Source organism: Aptenodytes forsteri, unplaced genomic scaffold (genome assembly GCF_000699145.1).
Source record: "Aptenodytes forsteri isolate BGI_AS27 unplaced genomic scaffold, ASM69914v1 Scaffold41, whole genome shotgun sequence".
In the NCBI taxonomy this organism is placed as follows: domain Eukaryota; kingdom Metazoa; phylum Chordata; class Aves; order Sphenisciformes; family Spheniscidae; genus Aptenodytes; species Aptenodytes forsteri.
In genome coordinates, this window is record NW_008796211.1 from 1987914 (window position 1) to 1993934 (window position 6021).

Here is a 6021-nt window from a genome sequence, read left to right on the forward strand (position 1 = left end):
CTGCAAGTGATTCAACTATTTTTTTTCCTCTTTTCTCCAGTAAGCTAACTTTACTATTGTTCCAATGCTGAGACCTCAGACTGTTTCAAACCAATAATCGCAAGTGCTTCAGAATCCTTGAGGGTTCACCTTCTAGCTCTTCAGACCTGGATATGAAAAGCTAATCTTTTTTTTTTTTTTAAGGCATTGATTAAATTTGAAGTCTGTGGAGTCACTCCTGAATTTGAGGGCAGCGATTCTGCTGTTGCATATTCGCTGGCAAGGACTGGCATGGGAAGGGAGTGCTCAGAGAGAGTAAATCATCCTCTCACTCACAGGGTAAATGAGCTAAGAATATTACAGGGGTGCTGAGCCGCATTGCTGTGGTTACGCATCCGTACCATATAAGGCCCACCAGCCACCTTCACTATAATACTTTAAGACTGTGAAAAACACTGCCTCTGAAGAAGCAGGAATGCTTTGCAGAAATAGAAACTTCTCTTCTGCAAATCCCCTCTGAGCAGAAGTTTTGAGCAGTGTTGGAGGGTCAGCAGTTTGAGGTCGGCAGTAGCTTGCATAAAGCAAAACTCATAAACAAGCCGGTGAGTCAAACTCATTTCCTTGACTAACAGGAATAGGATTTCATAAACAGAGCAATCACTTTGTGCTCTCCAAACCGACTGTGAACTGTGTTCACCAGTTTATGTAGCACAGAAACACGGGGGGCGGGGGGGGGGGAGGTTTCCAGCATTTTTTGTAAAGACCATTAGAAAAGAGGCTCTTTCAGAAAACATGATATAGGTTAGACTCTGGGTAACAGGGGGGTCCTTTTAGTAGGACTTGTATAACTTGATAATACTGCCTTATTTCTGACCTGCTCTGTGTTGAACTAGTGCATTCTCTTTCATGTTTACTCTATGTGTTATGTAGTGGTGGCTTTATGTCCTTTATTAATGTATTTGTGTCATTAACTTGTGTTTAAAAAAAGATTCAGTGGGCAAGACCAACCTAATTAAGACCCCAACCTCATAAAATTCTCTGTCTTTCTAGTGAGGCAGCAGGACCTTCAAATCCTCTTTACTTCAGTGGAAATTCAGGTACATCAGATTTGTAAGGGAGTTAAGACCTCACTAATGCAAGTACTTTACATTTTAAATTCAGAACAGTTTTGCTCTCTTTTTTTTTAATTTTTTTTTCCAGCCTTTTAGAAATGTTGTGTTTCAGCTGATCACATAGAAAATATATTCTGTATTCAGTTACAACTTTACTCCGAAGGACACATTTTAAAATATTTTAGTGCAAAAAAAGCTGACAATCTCTTTTACTCCGATCCATAAATATTCTGCCCTTGGTCCTCAGTGCAGCTGCAGACCAACGGCACACCATGAATACACTTCCATGGATGTTTCATGCCTGCAGTCGTGCAAGAGGCTTGGGTGTGGGTCAGAGAAAGCAAATAACATGCTGAGGCCCAAAGTCTGGTCCACAGTTGCCTGTTGTGGATGATCAATACAGCTTTCACACACTCTCCTTCAGATCTCAGGCTGGGGCAGGGTCTGCAAAAAAGTTCCTCTGTTGCTCTGCAGCCTTGAGAGCATCCCTCTTCTTTGTCATCAGTGATCCCATCTTAAATCTTTCATGGTGTTGACACTGAACAAGTATTGAAACATAACAATGTACTACTAACCCTTTTTAGATAAGGGGTTGGTAAATAAACCACAAACGTGGAGGTGGGAGATGTCTCCTTGTCTCCCTGACTTACCTTCCTCTTCTTTCCCAAAGAGATTTAGTCTTGCTGGAAGAGCAGGACCCCATGCAGGTGCTTTGTTTTTTTGTGGAGGCTTCAGCCTGGCATCCCCCCTTTCTCTGTGATGTGCTGTCACCGTGGCTCCCACCCTTGCCACCGCTCTGCTTTGTGCAGGCAAAGGGAGGAGGTGGGGACATGCTTTGCTGCTGGTTCCTCCCTACCTCCACCGCTGGAGCAGGGCGATGGTGGGGTTCCTCCTCCGCCTTTTCAGTGAGCTGGTGGCAGAGCTTGATGGAGCAGGTCTTGAATCATCACAGTACAGTGACATCTGTCCATCACCCGTAATAAATGCCTCTCACACTACTCTGCTGTCCCACTATCCAGGCAGTGTTCATGCTGTCAAGATTTTGGAGCATGCACTAGCCTTTAGAAATTAAAGTGGCTGGTTGACACTAATTTTGTTCAGTGTAATTAGAGAGTGGCAGTCTCCAACATTGCCAGTGGGGAGTAGAAAGATTTCTTAGGTTAGATTTGTATTATAATTTCCCCAATCGAAACTAACTAGTCTTTTCAAAGTATGCTGTATAATTTTGTCAGAATCCTGTGTGATAAAGTCTAAGTTATATGCACCGAAGGGCTAAATGTTATTATTTCTACAGGATCAACTCATCGTGCGTAGCAAGGGTTTCTTGCATTCCTCTGTTTTTCCCCTCCCAGTCTCCCTGTGTGCCAATTGCTACTTGCCCTGAATTCCAGGGACAAATCTCACATTTCTAACCAAAAGTTTAATCCACATTTTTCACTTGTTCGATGGCAAGGCGCTCTCTATGTACCTCCTCTCCAACACTCCAGGATTTCTATATATTTCTCTACTCGTTTGTGCCTTTTTGCCTGTTCCCTTGTGCCTTTACACCTCTCATCGCCCTTTACCACTCTCACTCTTTCTCTTCCCCCTCTTTCAGGATGTCACTGCTTTCAGAAGTGTATTAGAACGTTGACCGAGCTGAAATGGAACAACTTCCTTGGAGAAAAGTCAAAGATGGCTAGAGTTTGAAGTTTTGATGATCACATTCCAGTAGACTCATGTCTCCACCCTGCCGGGTTTCTGCTTTTCCCAACGACAGCAGTAGAGTTCTGCCCTTTTATCTTCCCTGAAACTTCAGAACTGATTGAGTACGTGTGATGTTTGTAAGCCGTTGTGTAACATCCAAATGGAGCAATATCTTCAAGTTGAGTACAAGACCTTGCAAGCTCAGTCAACAATACCAAGAAGTTGACCTGGATAAGATAATTTTGTCAGTTGGGGGTAGATCCTGAAGACCTGGCAGCATCTTCATCCTTGGGGTTCAGGGGGCTGAGTGAGACAGGACAGATATTCCGTGGAGAGGACAGGCTATCTGTAGACACAAAGCTTTGAACAAAACACAAAACCCCCAAACACTGAAATTTTGGAAACCAGATGACTTCTGATCAGTTGCTTGTTTTTTAGTCATGCCTGTGTCTAAGTGAATGCAAACTGTGGAAGTGAAAGTTAACAAGGAAAATGGATTGGCTGGCAAACTGCTATGAATATTCATACAGTACTTTCCTATATTGAAATTATTTCAGCTAGAAAATATAATGGCTGCAATTATTTTGGAATATGTTTGGCAGAGAAACTTGGAGTGGAAACACAATAAAGTTAATATTCCTTTCGACATATGGTTATGCTGAAGTTGTAAATAAAACCTTATTGTACTTGATATGTGTAACCCCATGTTATCATCTAGGATAAATCTGAGAAATATTTAGGCTCCTCTGTGGAAGCAGAGAGCTAAAACAAAGTGTACCACTGCTAAAAGCAGACACACAGCGAGATAAAAGTTTAACCTTGCAGCCTGAGAGATTTCCTTGGCATCAGGTAGTAAATGCAAGGACTGGAGCAATAACTGGCGGAGCTATGGGAGGGAGAAACATTAGAAACTGCTGCTGACAAGCAAGTGGCAAATAAATCTCAGAAACAACACGAGAAACCCTGATTAGACCTGAAGGAAAAACTTAAAAAGCATTGTAAATGAAGTGCCGGTTTAGTTTAACAGGATCAGGCAGAAATGAGTGACATATACTAGCTTATATTAAAGTTAATGTATAGATGATTACTATATATTCCTTGAGCAGGAATTCATAATAGTGTTGGGAGTGTAACAGGAAAACTTTGCTGCTAAAGGATACCTCCTACAGTAAATATTGAACTCTATTTCAGGCAACCCAGTATTCACATTTACATTAGGCTTTCCACATCTGTTTCATATCCAATTTATGTCAACAGTAATTGAAAGCTGTTACCATCTGGGTTTTGGGTGGGCTACATGGAATGAGTTATCATGAAATAAGTAACTTCTAGTACGAATTAAATATCATTCTACGTCCTCTGGTGACTTGTGGGAACTGAGGGGAGAAGCCAAAGAGCCCTGACTTGTACAGAGCTTGAAATTAAGGAAATAAATTTTACTGGAAGTAAGAAAAAATGTCACCTTCACCTGGAGAATGATGGGTTAAGGTATAGGACCTTCTATATGGTGATATTTGGTTATTTCACAGAAACTTTGACTAAGCATCCGCATGTCCACGTTATCTTACACTTCACAAAATCTGTAATGAATTTTCTTTTTTTTTTTTCTGTATCTGGTGCAAAATCTACTTCAACCCTAATGATTCTACATTTATAAGCAAGAAACTGCTAAACAAATAGAAGAGCTGGAACAGATGTTAACCTCTTCACTCTGGGGAAGCCAGATGTAAATTCACTGTAGGGGACCAAATTCAGTAATTGGACTGCCTAACAAATTAGATACTTAGTCTGTGCTGTGATACGTGCGAGTTCTTTCTCTTTAAAAAACTGCTTGTTTATCATTGAAATCTCCATATTGCAAAACGAAGGTATTTCTTGTGATATTCATGGCTTCTATTCAGAAAAAAACACAAAACAAACCATGATGTGAATCTTGGTGTAAAAATTTAGTGTTACGGCCTTTGGCTTGGATGTTACACCAGTGACATCAGATACAGACAGATCAGGAGCTTGTTTGCATAACCCAATCCTTTTGGAGAAATTAATGGGACTTTTGCTACTGGCAATACTAAGGATCGGTTACAGGCTGCAGGAGCAGCTGTCAAAGGCAAGAGTTTCAGTGTATATACGGGAAAAAGTAGCCATGTAGCTCTACGATACTGACTTTAGAGAATGGGATTTGATTTGGGACCTCCAGAGGTCCTTTCCAATCTACATTATTCAATGTTTCAATGACTGTTTACAGTTCATTACTGGAGAGCTTCCGCTTTGAAGTACCTATTTTATTAGTGATTCCCTCTAAACTGAGTAAATCTGATTTATATTTAGGCCTTGGTATCTTTTTAATTTTCTGAAAAGATCGTAGTCTTAGGACTGGGGAATAATGAATGACATGAGCGGTGGGAAAAATATCTGCCCAACATATTTCGCTTTGGTTCCTTGGTGGAACTGGTAGTTACATAGATGCTTCGGTTTCCTTAGGTTCAAACCTGCCTGTATGTTCATACCGCTCTGTGAAAAAATTCCATGGTTTTGAGAGTCTTCCATTCTACAGAGACCAATAAAGACAGCAGGACATTTGATGAAATAGCTGGCAAAAATACCAAACTTTTAGGAAGTAAAACAGAACATTCAACGACCATGCGAGTGTTAATTAATCACCAGAAGTATCCACTCCTGTTTAATCCTTGAAGAACCCCCTCTTCTGGAAGGCAGAACTGTAGTGACGGTTCATGTCACAACTTCATGACATCATTAGAAAATTTTGGCCTAAGAAGCAGCATCTGTGGCTGTAGCTCATTTTTATTTTGTGGGAGCTCAGAGTTTCTTGCTTGACTGTCCAGAAATGTGGTCATTCCCTCTTAGCAGCAACTGCTGGAGCTGTGGGTGTTCGTTTGTGTGGGATAGGGGTGGGTATTGTAACCATGATGTATGTCGCATCCTTCAAACACAGCCATCCTCTCTCCAGTCTCAGTGCTGAGATGGGAATTTTCCTTCAACTCAGTGTTGTACAATCATTCACTACTTGGTCATGGGTCCAGTGTGCTCTCCAGCTGTTTTGGCTTCCAAATGAATCATGGAAGCATGACAAATAGGAGAAACCTGTTGAGAAAACAGGATGAAAGTATGATTAACGTCACGCTGTGAGATGTCTAACGTCCCATCTTTCTTTGTCTATGTGCACAGACTGAGAGCTGGAGAAAGACGATAGTTGCTTCCTTGGCTGTAAGTGCCCCTTTCTTCA

General features: G+C 41.2%; 1 long non-coding RNA gene across 1 annotated transcript; it reads left to right on the forward strand.

The window, feature by feature from the left end:
* The first annotated feature begins 336 nt into the window (after positions 1-336).
* Positions 337-3422, forward strand: LOC103906377. The gene is made up of 2 exons (XR_658002.1): positions 337-581; positions 2689-3422. It is a non-coding gene; the product is annotated as an uncharacterized LOC103906377 (long non-coding RNA).
* The last annotated feature ends 2599 nt before the right edge of the window (positions 3423-6021 follow it).